General features: G+C 40.6%; 1 long non-coding RNA gene across 3 annotated transcripts in view; it reads left to right on the top strand.

Moving 5' to 3' along the window:
* Nucleotides 1–1,868: 1,868 nt before the first annotated feature.
* LOC147579254 (uncharacterized) overlaps nt 1,869–23,503 on the top strand; it is a 95,049-nt gene continuing 73,414 nt past the window's right edge. For all 3 annotated transcript variants that reach the window (XR_015253709.1, XR_015253708.1, XR_015253710.1), the window contains exon 1: nt 1,869–2,259. This is a non-coding gene — a long non-coding RNA (uncharacterized LOC147579254). The remainder of the gene's footprint in view (nt 2,260–23,503) is intronic.

Here is a 23,503-nt window from a genome sequence, read left to right as displayed (position 1 = left end):
ACAAAACAAAACAAAACAAAACACCTTGCTCCAGTTTGGAATAATTCTAAGAACCAGTCCAGCTCCAGAGCAGCCTGTAGAATCCTGAGGCTTCAGTTATGACCACTTCTCTCACTGCCTAATCCTTCTTTCTTTACTTCCTTACAGCTGTATCTCCTGAGATCACTGTTCGGCAACAACCTGTATGAAAATCCTCAGAAACTATTTCCAGAAAACCCAATCCAAGGCAGAGATTAAAGTCCAGAATAAGAATTAGTTTGTGAATATTCTTAATAAAAATAGACTTTTAAGTCATGATCTGAACAAGAACAAGTGAAATATAGGCCAGATCCTGGGAAGGACAATATAATGTTAGATTAAGGCAGAACTTGTGGATGACATGATCATTATGGTCCCTACCATATGTAGAACTTTATGACTATCAGTTTATGCAATTTCTACTTTCCCTCTGGCTTCTCTAGCAAGAAGGATTGTCTTTGATTTGTAAATTGAAAAACAATCAGCCTACAAAGAAAGCTCAATCCAATTAAGGCAGGTAAGATACGGGGTGCCTGGGTGGCTCAGTAGGTTAAGTGCCAACTTTGGCTCGGGTCATGATCTCACGGTTCGTGGGTTTGAGCCTTGTGCTGGGCTCTGTGCTGACAACTCAGAGCCTGGAGCCTGCTTCGGATTCTGTGTCTCCCTCTTTCTCTACCACACCTCCTGCTCACACTCTGTGATAAAATAAAAAACATTTTTAAAAAATGAAAAAAAAAAAGACAAGATAACAAGATCACCCCATTGTATTTTTAAATGAAATCATTAACTTAAAAAAAGATACATGCTCACTGAAAGAAAGTGAGCCAGAGTTGTCATCAGCTCTGTCATGTGAAGAAATCCTTTCTGGAGTAGGATAGAATGAAGCCGAGAAGCTGAAAAAATTAGAGATAGGGACTAAGAGAGAGTCCTGGAGACTCAAGTTCATTAGATTACAGCTCCATCCCTGCCCTTTTCAATTACATGAATAAGTCCACTGTTTTTGCTTAATTGAGTTCCAGTTGGTTTTTTTTTTCTTTTTAGTAAAAAGGACTGAAAAATAATAAGTTCATAGATGAGGATTTTGGTGCTCACTCACTTAAGTTATAAGAAGTAAACAGCAGATTCAGGCATCTCAGCCACACACCTATTTCTTTCCTTTTTCCTCTGTTGATGAGTAGTTCTCGATCTCTCTACTGTATGCAGAAATGTACCAGGGGCCTGTAGGAGAATCCCCTATGTAGATTTTATTATTGCTTCTAGTCATTTGCCTCTCTGCCACTAAGAAGAACATAACATCTTTGTAGTGCTTCACTATGAGAGAATATGCACATCAGATGTCCCTCTTCCGTGGGACATCAAATCACACAGCTGCCCAGGAACAGCTCAAATGCTGACAAGCTCTATCTGGGGCAGGTGCAGGAATCACTCTTAGAGTCTTGTTCCCCACAGGAGTCAATCTCTTGTAACGACTTCAGAAACAAAGCTTCCAAGTCACCACAAAGTCACGCCCAGTGAAACAGTCACCACACTCAGGGAAGCTGGATGCTAAACAGCCGCCAGCAGGTATCTATAGGGCATTTACAGTTCCTCCCAGCACAGATGCAACTTCTCAGAGATCATTTTTTTTTTTTAATTTTTTTTTCAACGTTTATTTATTTTTGGGACAGAGAGAGACAGAGCATGAACAGGGGAGGGGCAGAGAGAGGGAGACATAGAATCGGAAACAGGCTCCAGGCTCTGAGCCATCAGCCCAGAGCCCGACGCGGGGCTCGAACTCACGGACCGCGAGATCGTGACCTGGCTGAAGTCGGACGCTTAACCGACTGCGCCACCCAGGCGCCCCACAGAGATCATTTTTATCATGAGCAATGTTGCTGAGCAATACTGTTAATACAGTGGTCTAATCTGGAGCTCCAGGGGAACAGAGCTAGTGAGTTGAATAAAGGTCAAATTCTTAAGCAGCAGGGAAAACATTTTGTTAACCGTTTACCCGAATTGCCACACCTGAGAGCAGGTTTGGTCCTATGCCTTGCTCCGACCAGCAGAATGCAAGTGGGGTGACTTTTCGCCCTTTCCAAGCAGCAGCCTTACCAGCCATTGCATGGTTCCACTTTTACCCTCTTCACTCTGCCAAGAGACAAGGATAGGGGCAACACCTTTGGCCCACGACCCCAGATGAAGGAGACATTTGGAGCACAGCCATGGAACAGAGCAGCAGCTGCCAGAAAACCTCCAAGATAGGTAAAGATTTATTGTTGTAAGCCATTGCTAATTGAAGAGCTGTTTGTTACTGCAGAGTGACCTATGTGTGATGAATATATCCCCTTTATTTTTCATTTTTAAAATTGTAATTCAGGGGCGCCTGGGTGGCGCAGTCGGTTAAGCGTCCGGCTTCAGCCAGGTCACGATCTCGCGGTCCGTGAGTTCGAGCCCCGCGTCGGGCTCTGGGCTGATGGCTCAGAGCCTGGAGCCTGTTTCCGATTCTATGTCTCCCTCTCTCTGCCCCTCCCCTGTTCATGCTCTGTCTCTCTCTGTCCCAAAAATAAATAAACGTTGAAAAAAAAAATTAAAAAAAAAATAAAATAAAATTGTAATTCAGCATGGTTAACACAGTGTTATATTAGTTTCAGGTGTACACTATAGTGCTTCAACAGTTTTATATATTACTCTCTGCTCATCAGATAAGTGTACTCTTAATCCCCTACACCTATTTCACCCATCCCCCCTCCCTCCCTCCCCTCTGGTGATCATCTGTTCTCTATGTTTTGTTGTCATTGTTCTCCATATTTAAGAGTGTATTTTTTGGTTTGTCTCTTTCCCTCCCTTTGTTTTCTTTCTTAGATTCTACATATGAGTGAATCATATGGTAGTTGTCTTTCTGTGTCTTATTTTGCTTAGCATCACACTCTCTAGATCCAACCATGTTGTTGCAAATGGCAGATTTCATTCTTCAAGGCTGAATAATATTCCACGACACACACATACACACCACCTCTAATTTATCCATCCATTTGTGATGGACACTTGGGCTGCTTCCATAATTTGGCTCTTGTAAATAACATTTCAATAAGCACAGGAGTGCATATATCTTTTCAAATTAGTGTTTTCTTTTTTTTGGGGGGGGGGGTAAATACCCCGTGGAATGTATTCCTTTTAAAAAGATGTAGGGTGGGAGGCAAACCATAAGAGACTCTTAAATACTGAGAACAAACTGAGGGTGGATGGGGGTGGGAGGGAGAGGGGAAAGATGGGCATTGAGGAGGGCATCTGTTGGGATGAGCACTGGGTGTCGTATGGAAACCAATTTGACAATAAATTGTATTTAATCTAAAAAATAAAAAAAATAAATAAAAACATGTAGGGTGGGTTTTATCACTCTCCAACCAGGAGTCTCTGAGAAAGGCCTGTCAACTAAGCCAGCTAGTTCTTTCTTGCGTTATAGCTTTAATTATGATAATAATTCCCAATTTAAGAGGCTGATGGAAAGTTTCCCCCTTTTTTGTGTACTTTGGCTGTTAGGACAGTTCATGTAATGCCTGAAGGACACCATACTGTAGATTGTGAAGGTTTATTACTCTAATTCATCTTCCTCTTTGTACCAGACAGGGTCAAGAGACAGAAACTAACCAAAGTTATTTGACAGAAAGAATTTAATAGAAAGTACTGACAACTAGTATAAAATTGTCAACTTGGTAACTATAAAGGTAAAAAGGAATCTAACGTATCACTGTGGTAGCAACTGCAATAAACTGTTAATTACCTCGGGGTTGAGGGAACAAAGTCAAGAGGTTGCAATTACTAAAACATAGACACTTGGAGGAGAGGCCCTGTGGAGCAGAAACCCAGTCCTGTGAAGACGCAGGTGCTGCTCAGGTGGCGAGTTTGGAAGAGGTGCCTCATGGAGCTGGGACTGACCTCTGAGTTAGGGTCTCGTGCCTGGCGTCCCTGAGAGGGCACGATTCAAACAGCTCTGCTAATGTTGCGAAAACCGCAAACTAGATCTAATTTCCTCTTGGTGAGGAAGCGTTCATACAGCAAGAACCACAGCAAACAGGAAGCACACAACAAGGAACAAGTCTCTTCCTCCTCCAGCCTTTCAGTCTCCCTCCAGCGCCCCCTGTTGTCGGAGCCTAGCAAAGAACCCGCCGGCAAAGCTGAAATGGGGTTTGTAGAGCCCCAGCAAACCACACTGTGAGGCGTGCACAGGGACACACTTGGGTAACAGCATGAGTGTGAGTCCAACCCGTGCTCTCCTCGCCAAGCGCTAAGCCCCTGCGTGGGCCCGTGTCATCTTTTCTAATTTGCACACAGGGGCCATGGAATCTAGTGCACACACAGATTCAAACGTTAGCAACCAGTCTTCTATCTTCTAACTGGCCGTGAAAAGTATTTTTATCGTACGGTTCCAGGCAAACTTGCATGCAACTTTTTACAGTCCTACATAGCCCTCCCTTGAATACTGTCAAAGATTTGTGCAGATTTGTTTGAAGTGGGTTCCCTATTCTTCCACCCTTTCTCACCATGTGTATATACTGCTTTTGATAGGCGATGTGGCTTTGGTTCCCTCCGTTCTCTTATGCTGGACTCTAGCTGTGCATCCAGAAAGAGGCTTTTCTGCGTCCATAGTCTCCTTATATTTTTTCTCCTGTTGTCTTTTCACTGGAGTGTGTGTGTGTGTGTGGGGGGGGGGGGGGGGGTTGGTGAGCCATTTTGCTCTTGTCCTTTCTCTTATAGTCAGTTTTCTTATATCCTGTCAATGGTTTGATATTTTTATCAACAATTTAAGGCTTAGATGAAATTACTTTCAAATTCATTGATGACACAAAAGTGGGGGGGGGGTTAGCTAAAATGACAGATAAACAAACCAGGATTCCTAGTGATTTCTGTAGATTGAAATGCTGTGTTGATAGCAAAAAGATGAAATTTGTGAGTTAGAGGAAAACCCTAATAGAATTTAGTAGAAATAGAGTAAAATAATTGAAATAAAGACAAACCTCTGTATATTTTTTTAACCTGGTGCCAATACTGCTCCTTTGGCAGCTTTAGAAAGGAATCATACCATTTCTGTAATAGGCACACAGTGGCTACTCCATAAATGTTTATACAATTTATATTTGACAAAAGATGGAAATAGATCATTAATTATAGTTGAGGGGGAAATGCTGTCATTTTCCTTAACCACTTTATGAAAATTTTGAGGAAATATGGTGAATTGTATACAAATAGATGTAGACATGTGGCAAAATATTAATAGAAATTATCTCTGGCTCAGGGCTGGTCAATTTTCATTTTATTTTACTACTGAAAAACTATCTCTTCTCTACTGTTCATGTGTTAACTTTGTAATAAGAGTAAACTGGAAAAAGCAACAGATAAAAACAACCAAATGGAAAGTGACCAAATATATTTGGAGTTTTAGGAATTTTTTAAAAAAGTTTACTTATTTATTTTGTTTTTTTTTTTAATTTTTTTTTCAACGTTTATTTATTTTTTGGGACAGAGAGAGACAGAGCATGAATGGGGGAGGGGCAGAGAGAGAGGGAGACACAGAATCAGAAACAGGCTCCAGGCTCTGAGCCATCAGCCCAGAGCCTGACGCGGGGCTCGAACTCACAGACCGTGAGATCGTGACCTGGCTGAAGTCGGACGCTTAACCGACTGCGCCACCCAGGCACCCCTACTTATTTATTTTGAAAGAGAGAGAGAGAGAGAGAGAGAGAGAGAATCTCAAGCAGGCTCTGCTCTGACAAAGCCTGGGGCTTGAACTCATGAACTTGAGCTGAAATCAAGAGTTGGATGTTCAACTGACTGAGCCACCCAGACACCCACGGAAACGTTTGATATAAGACATATCTTCTTTACAATGATTCAAAATAAATGACAAACAACAATTGGAAATAAAAATTATCTAGCAATGCTCCATGAAATGAAACATAGGTGAGGAGTAGTTTGATCTAGAGTCACAGATTTCTGAAGGGGAGCTAAAAAGAATAAATTAGGACTCTATAAAAGCAATATTTATGGAAGAGATTTCAAATAATATTCCATGAAACATCTTTGTTTATATGAAAAATATTTCAAAAGGATAATTCACATGACAGAGAAGCAAAATGGTGGGAAAATGCTGGGTTCTTTTTCCACTCTTTTTTCTCACTTAGATAATTTATGGAAATACCCGGTGGCGGAAACAGACCTCTAAAATATATGTTTAGATGAGCAATGATAAGTATTTCTTATCAGATGTGAAGGAATACTTTTTGGTGGGGAAAGGGTCAAGATGAAATTTTGTTCTGTTCATCTTATAATTAATAGATAGGCTGTTTGTGTGACTTACCACAATGTTACTATGAAAAGAGATTAAATCTTGGGTTATAGGTCCAGCCAATTTTGGTTCTTGATGCGTTGTTTGTTTCCTCAGAAGCTTTACCTGTTCCTCCAGTCTAGGTGAGGATCCTATTGTTTGCACTATCTAGGATTGTGTTCTTTTTTTTTCCCCTTAGAACATGAACCTCAGTTCATAATTATACCTCCATTAGTGTGATTATCTGACTAATATCTGAATGTCCCATTTGAGCATCAGCTCTGTCAGAACAGAGGCTGTGTCTACTTGTGTTCACTGTGGCATCTGAGAACCAAACTAAGTGACTAAAACACAGTAAGCACTCAAATGTTTACTGAATAAATAAATAAATGCATAAATGAACAATCGTTCACATAAGTAATTAGAATGGATTCCTGAGAGTGGCAGACAGGAGGAGGCAGGAGGAAAGTTGGAGTCAACTTTTTAGGCACTATAAAAAATATTTTAAAGATATTTCTTGTAGATTTAGCAGCAGGAGATAAAGGGCCAATAAATTTGAGGATAACAGCATATTCGAATGAATATGAAAAACTCTTAGCTTTCCAGAAAAATCTGATAAATTTCTTATATAGATTGAAGAAGTTTAAAACTTTCTATTTTGAGCTTTAAGTGTTTTTCTATCTGCTTTATTGAGTAAAATATTTTCCTAACTTACTATCACTGGTTAACACACTGTCTTTACTATACTATAAGCTTTGAAATAGAAAGGCTTATTGAAACTTTCAGTAAATAGAGAAATTAGATAGTAAGAGAAAGAGACTTTGCTTTAATTTTTTTAAAATTTATTTTTATTTATGTTTTGAGAGAGCAAGCACATATGCAAGTAGGGAAAGGGCAAAGGGAGGGGGAGGGAGAGAATCCACACTTAGCATGGAGCCCATTGTGGGGCTTGATCTCAGGACCCACCTTGAGATCGTGACCTGAGTTGCAGTCAAAAGTTGGATGCTAAACTGACTGAGCCACCCAGGCACCCCTGCCTTAATTTTTTAAAAAATTCTTTGTAGTTTTCTGTGCTTTCTTTATTGATTCTTTAAAAAAAAATTTTTTTTTAACGTTTATTTATTTTTGAGAAAGAGAGAGAGAGACAGAGTGTGAGCAGAGGAGAGTCAGAATCTGAAGCAGGCTCCAGGCTCTGAGCTGTCAACACAGAGCCCGACATCGGCTGGAAACCACAACCTGTGAGATCGCTATCTGAGCGGAAGTTGGATGCTTACCGACTGAAGTACCCAGGCACCCCTCTTTATTGATTCTTGATAGATTTTTTTTTAATTTTATTTTTAAGTAATCTATACCCAATGTGCAGCTCGAAACTATAGCCCCAAGATCAAGAGTTGCATGTTCTACCAACTGAGCCTGCCAGGTGCCCCTTGGTAGATTTTCTAAGTGAGAGTTTTGACATTTTTTATACTTTATTCAATACTTATAAATTAAAAAAAAAAGTACTCCTAGTCCCACCATCTTATAGCTTTGGGGGAAAATACTATAAGATTTCCACTGCAGATGAAAATTTTTATTCACTCTGGAAAACTGGGTCATCTTCTTTTCAGAAATTGTCTTTTCTTCCTAAATCTGAGAACATATTCGAGCGAAGAAGTAAGGTAGAAAGTTTTCAACAGTCCAGTGGGGAATTCCCCAGAGGGACAAAAGAAGTAAGATAGCTAGAGAGGTTAGTTGCTGAGTTAGCAAGGTTGGAATAACTTTCTGGTGTTTTAAAAAGGTGTGCGAATTAGGTAGGGGTGCCTGGGTGGCTCAGTTGGCTTAGTGTCCGACTCTTAATTTCGGCTGAGGTCATGATCTCATGGCTCATGAGTTTGGGCCCTGCATCGGGTTCTGCGCTGACCATGTGGAGCTTGTGTGGGATTCTCTCTCTTTCCCCCATACCTTGTGCTCCCTCCCTCTCTCTCTTGCTCTCTCTCTTTCCCTCTCAATATAAATAAATACACTTTAAAAAAAGCGTGTGAATTAGTGGGTTGATTCAGTGAGGCACAAATTGGTTTCACAGTTTTGTCAAAGAACAAAAATCAACTCATATTCCTTAAGTCTGACTTCCCTCAAATTAAAATATATTGACTTATTTAAATTTTTTTTTCAACGTTTATTTATTTTTGGGACAGAGAGAGACAGAGCATGAACGGGGAAGGGGCAGAGAGAGAGGGAGACACAGAATCGGAAACAGGCTCCAGGCTCTGAGCCATCAGCCCAGAGCCTGACGCGGGGCTCAAACTCACGGACCGCGAGATCGTGACCTGGCTGAAGTCGGACGCTTAACCGACTGCGCCACCCAGGCGCCCCAAAATATATTGACTTATAAGTTCCCCAAGATACTGATTTATTGTGACTTTTAGGTTTTAGGTTCTTGGTGTGAGAGAGAAAGACAATCCCTATGTGGGTAAAGACAAACAAACAGTTGGCATTTTCATAAGGATTTGACTTAAGAATCTGTTGAACACTTTAGAAAGGAGATTGGAGGAAGAAACACAAGGATCACAGATGAATCTGGAAAAAACAACTGAGATTGAGAAACAAAGTCACACTTGAAGAAGGGCAAATCAAAAGTGATTTAACAAAATCTCCCTAATGATAGTACTGGTAAGGTGGTATATTTAACTTCCTCTCTGGCTCTTGGAAAATGTATCCAATTAAGTAGTCATCGATCTTGCCTCCTTAATAATGCCTAGAAACTTTTCATTTCTGTTTTCTGCTAGATTGTAGAAACTTAATTAAAATTATATTATTCATAGGATTTCTACTTCGGTCCTCAAATTTAGCATGATGAGTTGTTTTGAAGGTTTGGTTATACTAAATAAGCCGATATAAAACTAGTTATCTATAACTAATGAAGATAAAAGTGAGAATAAATGATTAAAATATCCAAGCTGATAAAATGCAAGATTGTTGAAAATACCTTTCATTGCCTTAAGGTATCTAAGGGAATGGGATAAAAAAAAAAATCTCCTCACTAAATTTGAGGTTTATGGAAGCTGTGATTATATTGAATTAGAGGAATTTAATATATTTCTTCATTTTTCATAGAGGCTCTCACACAGAAAATATAAATTTCCACAACCATAAAACTGTATTTTTACTAATTTTTAGTTTCCCTTTGTTCATAAGTAATGAATATTCTTGGAGATAACTTAGAAGATACAGATTTGAAAAAGAAAAAAAAAAAAAAACATCATTTCATCACCCAGAAATAACCACTATGAACATTTTGGTGTGTGTCTGTTCAGACTTTTTTTTTGCATTCTTTTTTTTTTTTTAATTTTTTTTTTTTTTACATTTATTTATTTTTGAGAAACAGAGTGAGACAAAGCGTGAGCAGGGGAGGGGCAGAGAGATCAGGAGACACAGAATTGGAAGCAGGCTCCAGGCTCCGAGCAAGCGGTCAGCACACAGCCTGACGCGGGGCTCGAACCCACGAACTGTGAGATCATGACCTGAGCCGAAGTCGGATGCTCAACCGACTGAGCCACCCAGGCACCCCTGCGTTCTTATATGATATGTATTGTTTCAGTTAAAAAGTAGAATCATAATACATATTATTTTTATGTAACCATTCTTTCATACTTAAGCACATATTGAAAATAAATTTGTATTTCATCAAAAATTAAAAGTTATTTTGATATTTTAACAACTTGCTTATTGTTAGACATCTAGTTTATTTATAATCCATGATGCAGATACTTATTAGATATGTTATATGTATGTGTGTTTTATATAAAAGACATTAAAAATTACTAACAATTTTTTCCACTGGATTTATGGGTAAAAATCCTTCTGATTTTAGAGCTAAAATTAAGTCAGGATTAGACTTTGTTAGATAACATTTTAGTTAGCAACACTCATATGGTACTGCAGGTCCTATTCTAAATGATGACCTCATTTGAATCCCTCTAATAGTTCTATTCGGTACATACAGTTACTGTCTGCATTTTACAGGTGGGAACATGAGGCCCAGAGAGCTTAAGCAACTTGTCCAGTGTTACACAGGTAGTAAATGGTAGAGCTAATCTGGCCCCAGGGTGTGTCTGTGAACTGTCCCCTTACAAGGCCTCCCTCTGTTGTCATTTGGGTTATCTGAGAAACGGAGTTTAAAGGGTTAATTAGCACAGGAATCTCCCAGAGAGAGAATCGGTGAGCATTGGGAAGGATCTGAGAGTGGGGTGAATCTTGCTCAATATTTTTGAAATTGAAGGAACCTAGAACATCTTGGATCAGGACCAGAACGACAGGCCTCACTTATTTTGTTAGGACCAAAAGTGGAAAAGCTTATCTGAAAAAAATTTGTATCACCCTTTCTTCAAATCTTTCATGATTTTATAATGCAGCTTTCCAAAACAGTTATGCAGAATGTAACTTTTTTCTTCTTCCTTTCACCATTTTGCCGCGAAGTAAATCGAGTTAATATAATTTAATGAGAAAAGACTTTTCAACTGCATTTATAGAGATGTGCTCTTTTAAATGCCCCCAAACTTGGCTATTTTAGGCTTTAATATAATCAATTCTAAGAAATCCTGTCCTCGTAGAGAAATGACAACATCATACTGCTTGTTTTCCATCAAAGTTAGTGAATATAAAGATTAACTTAAAAGTCGTCTACCCTAGGGCCGCCTGGATGGCTCAGTCACTTAAGCGTCCAATGTCAGCTCAGGTCATGATCTCGCGGTCGTGGGTTCGAGCCTTGCATCAGGCTCTGTGCTGACAGCTCAGAGCCTGGAGCCTGCTTTGGATTCTGTGTCTCCCTCTCTCTCTGCCCCTCCCCCACTCACACTCTGTCTCTGTCTCTCTCTCTCTCTCAAAAATAAACATTAAAAGAATTAATTAATTAAAAATAGTCTATCCTAAAAGCACCTCAAAACAGGCAACTAAAATCAATAACAGGCTTGGCCCACTGTGACAGTGAAACATGTGAGAAGCAACTGAAGAAATGCTCAGAGAACAGAATTTTTCAAGTCTCTCGGATTGCATGCAAGGCAAATTTAGCACGAGGGATTAGTTGTTCTAGGAAGAACAAAGACTCCTTCTGATCTTCACCGAGACTGCCCTTCTATGGGGAAGCTTGTGGCAGCTCCTTTTTGCTATTATAGCTACAGGGCCTGGAGTTCTCAATGATGTTTAAAACTGTCAGCACAATGTGTAAAATTTAATTCTGACAAGTTAATAAGGCTAGCCAGTGGTGAAGTAGGAGGAAGAGAGGAATTCAACCAGGCTGTGGAACCGTGGAGGGAGCACAAACAGAATAAATCGCATCATACCATGTATTTTTAAAAATTTTTTAAAGTCAATTTATTTATTTTTGAGAGAGCACAAGCTGGGGAGGGGCAGAGAGAGAGGGAGACACAGAATTAGAAGCAGGCTCCAGGCTCTGAGCTGTCATCACAGGGCCCAGTGCAGGGCTTGAACCCATGAACCGTGAGATCATGACCTGAGCCAATGTTGGTGCTTAACCTACTGAGCCACCCACCCAGGTGTCCCCATATCGTATTTTAGAGCTATTTCAGATCACTTACACTAAATCAGAGGCACCTGCAGGAAAAATACATTTGGTGACCTGAAAATATTTTGCTGGATTCTACTGGAAGTTTTATTTAGGGGAAGACTTGGTTTCCATACTATCTTACTGCATCTCCTCTTTATCACCCAAGAGGACTGTCCTGGAACCTCATTGTGCGGCTAACAGTGCCACACTGTTCTCCTTCGCAGAGCCAGGAAGGGGGAGCAGTCTGGATAGGACCAGAAGAGGGTTCTTCCCGAACAGAAACATTTCTACAGGCAGTTTTACCCATTCTTGCAGTTGCCTTCACCAACCAAATAGTTCAGCAAGCTTCAGATAAAGTGAAGTGACAGCAAGAGTCAGCTGGAAAACTCTAAACGATCAGATGTAAGCCTGATCAACATAACATAAATGTGTGGTTTAGTTTCACTTCTACCCGGCCAGAAGACAGGTTGATTACATGGTAAACATGACAAAGAGATGAGCTTAGAGAATTCATGGGGCTGTCACTTGCTTGGTTTGTCACTACTTCAGGATTCTCTCTCTAAATTTGAGACAGTTGAAGCAACATATTCTGAATGTCAACCTAGATTTATTCTGCACATGGCCTCAAAACTGATAGAAAACACAGTCTTCTCTCAGAAGCAGAAGCATCTACAACATCTAGGGGTGAGTAGGATAGGTTCCAGCCCTTGTGGCTTTTAGAGTCTATGGGAGGAAAGGGCTCCTGGGTGGCTCAGTCAGTTGAGCATCCAACTTCAGCTCAGGTCGCGATCTTGTGGTTTGTGAGTTTGAGTCCCGCATCGGCACTGTCAGCGTGGGGTCTGCTTTGGATCCTCTGTCTCCGGCTCTCTCTGCCCCTTCCCAGCTTGTGCTCTCTCTCAAAAATAAATAAAAAATTTTAAAAAGGAAAAAAAAATAGAGTCTATGGGAGGAAACAAGTTTTGTCAGAGATGTGGCCTTCCGTTTGTGACCATCTTGATCATGCGTGGTTTAGGTTCTGACTTCTATCTTTACTTTAGGCTTTCAGACTTGGAGACAACAGAATACAATAGCAGGTATCATTGATTACTACTTACTACCTGTTGTGTATATGTTATCTCATTTAAATCCTGACAACAGGCAGGGATGAGGTAGCCTACAGGGGGCAATGTGAAAATTAGAAATAGGCACCTGAGCATGGTACGACGTTCCTGGTGATCTGAACCCAAGTGGGATGTCAGCCCCTTGTCACCTCTTCCCTAGATACTTTTGTGCAGTTCACAGGCTGCACGACAGTACTTGGCAGAAATATAGTTAAAACCTAGCTAAAGTATCATCAACCTTGTTTCACAAAAAAGGAAACAGAGGTTCAGAGAGATTAAATAACCTATCCAAAATCATTCAGTCATTGGCAGAGCCTTGACTCAAAGCCACGTTTGTCTGGTTTTAAAATCCTGTTATCCTTCTGCTCTTTCAATTTGCCTCCTTGTTCTTTTGCTAACGTTTACCAGATCTCCCACTGCTGATGCAATAAGAATAGAATTTTCAAAAAGCCAATTATTTCCCATGCATCTTCTCCATATGGTCTTGGAAATCTTCCCCTTCTATTCTGTCTTATTAACAATGTTCATATAGGTATCCTTTGCTTTTTGAAAGTTCGCATTACATTCCTTCACTTTTGCGAAAGACCTACATAGGTACCTGTTTTTGCTTACTGAAAAAAAGCCGAAGATGAGTTTTGCTTTTATGAAAAAAGGCAAAAAGCAAATATTGTGTTTGGCATTTGTTTTGCAGCCAGCAGCAGGGAGTCCACCAGGCTCCTTCCCTGGAACGACACTCAGCATCAAGCTGTCAGAGCTTTGAACGGTGTCTGGGAGCATGAGCCTTTATCTTGATTTGTTTTGTGCATCTGTTAGCAGGATGTGTCTTAGGGTATCAGAAACGTGTAAGGGAGGTTATTTTGGGGGTCTGAGAATGCTCAAAAAATTTTCCATAGGAGTTAATGGTAATTGGTTCTTTGCTTTCTGCCTTTTCGGCTTACCTAGCATTCCTAGGTATCCTAGGTATCCTAGGAATGCTCTACTTTTGAATAGTAGGCGCAACCTGTAATAATAGCTAAATACTCAATTTTTATGGTTGGCGATGCAGTTTAAATCCAGCTAATTGAAACAGACAAGTGTTATTTTTAAGCCCTCTATGTATCTTGTGGGTGGAAGTAATACACATTTATGAGTTAATATGTGAATGTGTACAAAGACAATTTAATTTTTTTTTTTCAAGTGGTCTGCCCATTCGGAGGGTTTGCCTTCGCTGCTGTCTTTTAAGGCCACCCCTGAATGAAAATGTGGGCAGTCCATTGTCAACCTGTACCCACCTCACCAAGCAGATCCATCTGTGAACCAAGTTTGGGTTATTCTTCTTTTGTTAGGCGGTCTTGGGAAACCACCATGAGGGAGAGATGTCAGTCAGTACACAGCACGGGGATCCTGAGATCCGGGGGGGTCATCTTTCATGCAGCTGATCTGTGTTTTCTGTACTTCTTCAAGCACAGTCTCCAGCTCCCCTTTGATATATTGTCACCAGGCCCACCTCACCTTATAACTTGGGGATCTGAGAGCATCCAGCTCGTGATGGGGCGCTTGCAGCCCCACGGTCACTTGATGACCTATAGGGAGGTACTTGAACTACATCAAGGCGGGGTAGCCTTCCAGGAGCTCCACTTTCAGTGATCTACGTTTCTTTGCAGCAAATGGCACAGCACTGCTTTGAGAACCCTAGATGTCTGCACCGCAGTCCTCCCGCTGCGACTTGCCAAACAGCTGACATGACCTCCCTTCTTCCACAGGTATCCCCGCCACCATAGGACCCGCTGGTTCTTATGACCCAAGCAGCAAGGCTGCTTCTCCTGAAAACTGGACCAGCTGCAGGGCCCTCTCTTGTCCTGAGCTCTACTCGAAAGCTAGAAACTTTCCAGTTTCCAGCCACCTTATAAGTGGCTTGAAGCAGTGTGCCTCAGCATGGAATATTCTGCAAGCAGAGAGCCTAAAGAGGCCTAGAAAGGGATGCGCTTCGTTTGTTTGTTTGTTTTTGTCTATATTTATTTTGAAAAAGAGAGAAAGCACGAGCAGGGGAGGGGCAGAGAGAGGCAGAGAGCAAGAATCCCAAGCAGGCTCCACACTGTCAGCACAGAGCCCCACATAGAACTTGAACTCACAAAACATGAGATCATGCCCTGAGCCAAAGTCGGATGCTTAACTGACTGAGCCACTCAGGTACCCAGGTGCCCCAATGTGCTTCTTCTTTTTTTTTTTTTTTTTTTAATTTTTAATGTTTATCTATTTTTGAGAGACAGGGGGGGAGAGAGAGAGAGAGAGAGAGAGAGAGAGAGAGAGAGAGAGAGCAGGGTAGGGGCAGAGAGAGAAGGTGACACAGAATCCAAAGCAGGCTCCAGGCTCTGAGCTGTCAGCACAGAACCTGACACGGGGCTCGAACCCACAGACCATGAGATCATGACCTGAACCGAAGTCAGATGTTTGACTGAGCCACCCAGGTGCCCCAATGTACTTCTTTCTTACAGGTAGGAAGTGAATGAGGCGGTAACCTACCCTTTACTTTAGTGAGAATATCCCTGCATGTCCTGAACTAATCTGTCAGGCCTTTAGATCTTACAGGGTTTGTGTCTGACCCCCTGGATTATATATGTCTTATTAAGGCATCAGTGTGCAGGCCCCGTCTTGCTCATTAATGTGTGTCCTCAAAATAGTGGACCAATGTAATTTTTGTAGAATGTACATAAAGTACAAGTCCCTATGACAGAAAATGGAAGAATCAACATCATTTTGGGGCAAGCCTGTGAATATATACTGTTGTATAGACTGCTTTTCATCCTTCTTTTTGATTGATATGGAAAGGAATATATGCACCAGATCAATAACCGCATACTGCGCGCCTGAGGCTGTGTTAATCTGCTCTAGTAAAGATACAACATCCAGCCTAGTAGCTGTGATTGGGACTTCTCCTTTATCAAATTCAAGTCGTACAAGATTATCCACAATCCGGCTTTTGTAGATGCCACGATGGTGTTTAATAGAAACCACACCCCTGCATCCTTTAAATCTTTGAGGTTGGTTTTAATCTCTGCCACGTCCCTCTGAGGTATATGACATGGTTTCTTATTTACTTATTTAAGTTGACTGGATGGGGACATGGATAGATTCAGGGTCTTCCACTTAGCCTGTTCAAACTCCACTTGCTCTTATTCTAAAAGAAAAATAAAATAAAACTTGGATCTCACCAATTCTTTTATTTTTAATGTTTATTTATTTTTGAGAGAGCGAGCGTGAGAAAGAGAGAATGAGGGGGGAGGGGCAAAGAGCGAGGAGACAGAGTATTTCAACCGGTTTGGGCTCAGGGCTGACAGCAGTGAACCTGATGCCCGGCCGAAACGTATCAACTGTGAGATCATGAACTGAGCCAGAGTCAGACGCTTAACTGACTGAGCCACCCAGGCGCCCTGGGTCTCACCACATTCTAATTAAGGAGAGTCATGACTTGAAGCTGGTATTTCAATCTCTAAACTTTATACAAGGCTATGTAAGGTCCTCCTCTTTTTTACCCCAGTGTTCATCATCTCAATTTACCTTTTTCCACTTGAGTGTCCTTCTAGCACCTCACCCAGCTGTTGGGCTTAGCCCTGGCTTTCTGCCCCACGCTCCTCTGCTGTGGCCGGTGGGATGCCTTCTGGCAAATGTGCAGACTGGGTATAGGAGGGACCCCATGCCCTTGACCAATGGGGGAGGGAACTGTGGATAAATCCTCCTGCCTTGTGTCCTTCTGGCAGACAATGGTGAGGTCTATTGTACCTGGCTCTTTAGAGAGATTTCTAGAGAAAACACTGTAGTTTCCCACAGTGGTGGTCAGCTTTATGACACAAACACATCTTTGATTTGGCTTTCCTTCCATCCAATTTCACTCTTCCACATCCCTACTCCTGTTCCCTGGGGTCGCTTACTAACTGAAGTAACTGCATGCAAGCTCTTGTTTCAGGATCTACTGTGTGAGCTCAATGTGGTACTTTTAATGTTAGGCTTTATCATGGTGTGGAAAATCATAAAATACATGTAGGCACTTAAGAAAACTCATGTTAAGAGCTACTACCCAGATCTACTACTAAGCTTTCTAGATTGTTCTCTATGCATATACTTAAAAAAAAAAAATAGCACAGTGGTACCTGGGTGCCTCAGTCAGTTAAGTGTCCAACTCTTGATTTTGGCTCAGGTCATGTTCTCATGCTTTGTGGGCTTGAGCCCCATGTTGGGCTCCACACTCAGCGTTGAAACTCTTTGGGATTCTCTGTCCCCCTCTCTCTCTGTCCCTCCCCCACTCACACATGTGTGTGTGCGCACACTGTCTCTCTCTCAAAATAAATAAAGATTAAAAGAAAGAACACGATTTTGAAATTCATTCTTATTTTATATATTGCAGACGTCTTTTCCTCTTTGTGATTAAAAAAAAATGGCTGTAGGAGGATGGCATTCTATCACATAGAGCTACCACAATTGATTCAATACCCTCTCACATTTGGACATTAGATTTGTTTCCCCGTTTTGTTATTCTAAAGCAGTGCTATACTTTACATCCGTAAAGCTATTTACGAAGTAGCAATAGGTATGGTATCACTTACATGCGGACTGTAAAGAGAAAGTTGATTTCACAGAAACAGATTGCCAGGAGTTGGGGAGAGGGGAAAAATGGGGAGACGTAGGTCAAAGGGTACAAACTTTCAGTTATAAAAAGACGAAGTTCTGAAGTTCTGTAGCATGGTGACTACAGTTAATAACGTGGTATTGTGTACAGATCGTCCCCAACTTAGTATGGTTCGACCTATGATTTTTCGACTTTACGGTGGTGTGACAGCCATACATAGTGGAAACCACACTTCAGAGTTTGCATTTGGATCTTTTCCCTTTTCCTAGGTTAGTGATATGCAGTATGATCCTCTCTCGTGATGCTGGGCAGCAGCAGCCGATACACTGATGATCAGCATCCGTACAACCTTTCTGTTTTTCACTTTCAGTACAGTATCAATTCATTTCATGAGATATTCAATGCTTTGTTATCAAATAGGCTTTGTGTTAGATGATTAGCCCAACTGCAGGCTAGTGTAAGTGTTCTGAGCACATTTAAGGTAGGCTGGGCTAAGTTGTGATGTTCGATAAGTTAGGTGTATTAAATGCGGTTTTGAGTTGTGTGGTATTTTCAACTTTCAATGGGTTTATCAGGACATAATCCTATTATAAGTTGATGATGATCTGTATTTGAAAGTTGCTGAGAGTAGATCTTAAGCATTGTCACCGTTAAAAAAAAAAGTGTTAACTGTGTGAGGTGATGGAAGTGTTAATTATCTCAATCTTGGCAATCATTCTATTATATATATATATATATATATATATATATATATATATGTATATATATATATATATATATATATAAAATCAGCATGTTGTCCACTTAAAATATGTACTATATATGTCAGTTATTCCTCAAGAAAGTTGGAAATAAAGATTACTAGAAAAAGACATACGTTTGGAAATTAAGAAATATGTAGGTCAAAGAAGAAATAAAGGGGAAAATTAAAAAAAAAAAGTAATCATCATATGACTTCACTCATATGAGGACTTTAAGATACAAAGCAGATGAACATAAGGGAAGGGAAGCAAAAATAATATGAATACAGGGAGGGGGACAAAACATAAGAGACTCTATATATGGAGAACAAACAGAGGGTTACTGGAGGGGTTGTGGGAAGGAGGGTGGCCAAATGGATAAGGGGCATTAAGGAATCTACTCCTGAAATTGTTGCACTATATGCTAACTTACTTGGATGTAAATTAAAAAAATAAATTAAAAAAAGAAGTAGCTGTATATCATAATGGTTGAAAGCACAGGCATCAGAGTCAGGCTGATGAATTTAAATCCTAGATACTAGGGGCGCCTGGGTGGCGCAGTCGGTTAAGCGTCCGACTTCAGCCAGGTCACGATCTCGCGGTCCAGTGAGTTTGAGCCCCGCGTCAGGCTTTGGGCTGATGGCTCGGAGCCTGGAGCCTGTTTCCGATTCTGTGTCTCCCTCTCTCTCTGCCCCTCCCCCGTTCATGCTCTGTCTCTCTCTGTCCCAAAAATAAATAAAAAAACGTTAAAAAAAAAATAAATCCTAGATACTCTACTCATTAGTTATATAATTTTTAACAAGTTGTTCAACTTCTCCCAGGCTCAGTCTCTTTGTGTAAAAGTCGAGTAATAATAATAATAGGTCATACATCACAGGATTACTATGAGCATTCTCAATCTGTTTATGCAGAGTGCTTAGAATAGTGCCTGGTGCATAACTGTTCAATAAAATTTAGCCATTGTTATTTTTATTACATTCACATTAATTCATAAAGTTAGAATTGTTTGGCCTAACTGTATGTACTTTTGAGGTTTTAATATATAAATTGCCAAATGTAAGCTTAGCATCAATATTCCCAAATTAATATACATATTGTCATTGCAAACAGTGGTATTTTCATGGGTATAAATATGTGTGTTGTTTTTAATACAAGAGGGTAAATGCAACTATTTTTAAAAGTCACATATTTTTGATTTGGAAATAATGCCAGGAGCCATCTGGTTCCATCTTGTGTCAGTGAGGATAGACTAAGTTTATGCTATGCCAAAAAACAATCCCATAATCTTGGTAATTCAAAGTAACAAAAGTTATTTCTCACTCATGCTACATGTCCAAAGCCAGTGTGGTGGTGGCAGAAGGAAGGGTGTCTACCTCCTACACATTATGGACTCTGGCTAGTGATGGTTCTGTCTTAGTGGCTGCTTCCATGGCTTATGAGGTGGGAGAAAGGGAAGGTGGCAATGCATACTCTGGCTCTTAAAGCTCCTGCCTGAGTGTGACACACATTGGTTGTGCTCATATTCCATTCTTCAAACAAGGCATGTAGCCACATCCAACTTCAGCAGGGATAGGGGACTGCCATCCCATCATGCGCTCAGAAGGATAGAAGAATCAAGTGACTTGTGAACTGCCTGAATGACTAACAGACTTACTTCCTTTTTCGTTTATTGTCATTTCTGACTTACATGTTACTTACTTTTCAAAATAGGTAATATAGTCACATGGCTCAAAATTCAGAAGCTACAAATGTTAGAGTGAAAAGGCTATGTCTTTCTATATTTCTCCTTCACTGAAGCCAACCAATATTAACAAATATACTTTGTTAGTAAATGTGTGTGTGTGTGTGTGTGTGTGTGTGTCCATTTCCCGTTTGCCCTCAGATCCATTGTCTAACCCTTATGGATCTGCTCTGAGCTCTAGGGAATTGACCCCTATGAATAGATCAGCCATGTTCCCTAACTCTCTGACTCCCAGTTGAGTTTGGCCAATGTGAGGCACCAGCAGGAGACTGAAGGACAGGCAAGTGGAAAGTTGGGCTATTCTCCATACCCCCAGTTTCCTCTGTTTTTGAGCTACAGCTGAGGTGGTGGCTGAGTCCCTCCATAACTATAGCTCTTGCTGGAAGCCCTTCTGCTGAGTCCTTATCTCTCACAGGGCTCTGGTAAAACTATCCCCTTCTCTTGCCCCATAAGACATAGGGATGGTAATGGCTTCCTGCCACCTCTAGTCCCTGGGAGCCTCAGCACCTCTCTCTTTTTTAGAAAGAGCTTGACTGAGATATAATTTATATACCATGTACTTCACCCACTTGAAGTGTAAAATTCAACATCTTTTGGTATACTCACAGATTTATCAGCATCTTTTTGTGTTCCTTAACCTTGCTCATACCTTTTAAAAAGTCTCTACATTGCATTTTCTTCAGATTTTCATCCAAATGTGTTTTTTTTTTCTTCCTGGTGGGACAGCCTAATTGTGTGCATTTGTACACCTAATTGGTATGGTGCCATCTCATAAGTAAATGAGAGCCAATTGTTACATTTTTCAGGAATTTTGCGAGCTGGGTACTAAACAAGGCCACTACTGAAAAAAAAAGGTAATAAAGGTAATAAAAAAAAAGGTAATCTATGTGGCGGAAATACTGTATAATGATGTTCACATAGGCATGTTCATCTCTTCCCACCGTGTATTCAGTGATGTCCCATTTCTGGCTTGGAGCTGGCCATTGGGGGAGCATTTCCCCCCATAGAAATCAGCAACTGATACAAATCAGGACTTAATTTTTTATTTCATTGATTGTCTAGAATTCAGATAGAAAATGATGATAAAATGTTAATGAAACCTAAAAGTTTATTCTTGTGAATACAACAAAAAATTGAGGAAATATTCTTTCAGTATTTGAAATTATCTTCCAATTTGAAAAAAAAAAAAGTCACTCACTTCATTGATAAACCAGTGAAGCTTCAGAATTCATCTTCATTGTTTGACTTTCATCTTCCTTGTCAACCGATGTTCATGGAACCACACTTGGAGAACTGGCGGTTGAACAGCAACCAGCCCACCGCAGTGCATGCACACACACACACACACACACACACACTCACACATGTAGTTTAGATACCATTCCGTGTCACTGATAGAGCTTTCTCAATCTTTTAAAAGTTTGCCTTGTGTGTATCTTATTGATGGATAGCTAGACTGCAATCTTTTGCTGTTACAAAACAATGCTGCAGCGAATCACCTGAGTCATCCACAAATGCATTTTAATTTCTGTAGATATTGCCAGATTGCTGTCTGTGAAAAGTTTCATCGATTGATATTTCTCTACCAGCAATATATGAAAATGTCTGTTTTCCCACACCCTCAGCATATAGTGTGTGTTTTGTGTTTTGCCACATCATCATTGTTAATGATTGTTAATAATTCATCTAAGATTTAAAAAAAAATCAGGCTTAGCTAATATAATGCATTAATTATTGATTTAATAATTATTAAATTCTATTTTAAATGATAGCCTCAACCTGATTTGTTTGAGAGAAGAACATTTATTCTTGGAGATACAATGTAGGAAGCTATCTCTTTCAGGAACAAACCGATCATGCCAGGAACATAAGAACCTGGCAATTTAAAGGAAATATTTGCAGGTGGCCTATCTTGGAGGCAGAAAGACACGGCGCTGTTTTTAAGAATTCTGCTAAAAATGGAATAAGTTAGATAAGTATCAATATTTTGGCTCCTCTATTTCATGGCAGTATTGGAGCATTTTTCTAGTAGACACTGGAAAAAGTGAAAGGGAAATGTCAATTTACAAAAGAAATGTCCACACAAATGAAGTGATTGCATGGCAGTGCTTGACAGCCTGCAGTAGAGTCTCCTGGGCTCCACACTACAAAGCCCCTCTGAGAAGTAGAGGAAAGATCCAGGCGAAGACAGAATTGTTTCCACGAAGGTGCAGTTAGACCCACTGTAAAGGGCCTAAGGGATCTGAGCATGGCCTCCACTTATCTGAACATATTTATAAGCTGAGGTTTGACTGGGAAACTGTTCATTCAGATCCTTTAACTCCCCCAGCATCTCTACCTTGCCTACTCTCTTTTTTTTACTTCAAAAAAAAAAAAAAAATTCTGTTCATATAAGTGCTAGAGACTCGGTCCTTGAGATTGAGCTGGAAGAAAGTACATAAAGATTAAAACCTGATTGGCCACATTTCCTTATTTATGTTGCTTATGGGTTGTCATCATTCCCTTCATAAGCAGGTGCTAGTAACTGATGTCAAAAATACCTGTATGTCCTCTAAATTCATGGGAGTCAGACTCAGGCTTTGCCTCCCAGCTCACTGCTCATTAGCTCTGTGACCCATAAGGAAGTTACTTGACTTTTTGACCTTCAGTTTCCTCATCTATAAAACGGAAATAATAATAGTTTCAACCTCACAGGGTTATTTTGAGGAAATGAGATAATCCATATAAGATATAGAGGCTGTACTTGACATGTACATGCTATTGTTCAATATATATTATTGATTTTTATGGAAATATGTATATTGTAAATTGCATGTGCTCTTAAACAGTGGAAATTCAGTCACTCACAAGAGACTTTTCTGTTGCTCTTCTGAAATCCTGACCTAAAGAACTCCACTATATACTTCTACACAGAGACAATTGTTGAACTAGATCTTTTTTTTTTTTAAAGTAGGCTCCCTGCCCATCATGGACTCGAACTCATGACCCTGAGGTCAAGAGCTGCATGCTCTACTGACTGAGCCAGCTAGGTGCTCCAAAGAGGGTCTAACTTCTTTCTTTCTTTTTAAACTTTTTAAAAAATGTTTTATTTATTTTTGAGAGAGAGAGAGAGAGACAGAGTATGAGTAGGGGAGGAGCAGAGGGAGAGGGAGGCACAGAATCTGAAGAAGGCTCCAGGCCCTGAGCGGTCAGCACAGAGCTCAACACAGGGCTCGAACCCATAGACAGTGAGATCATGACCTGAGCCGAAGTCAGACACTTAACCGACTGAGCCACCCAGGTGCCCCTGATCTCTTTTTTTAAGTAGACTCCATGCTCAGCAGGGTGTCCCATTCGGAGCCCCACGCAGAGCTTGAACTCAAGATGTTGAGCTGAAGACCTGAGCTAAGATCAAGAGTTGGACACCCAACTGACTGAGCCACTCAGGCACCCCTGAAGTAGGTCTTGATTGAACAGAG

Source organism: Puma concolor, chromosome B4 (assembly GCF_028749965.1).
Source record: "Puma concolor isolate L17-30 chromosome B4, mPumCon1.1.hap2, whole genome shotgun sequence".
NCBI lineage: Eukaryota > Metazoa > Chordata > Mammalia > Carnivora > Felidae > Puma > Puma concolor.
The sequence above is the reverse complement of the archived record's forward strand: the minus strand, read 5'-3'. Positions and strand labels throughout refer to the sequence as shown.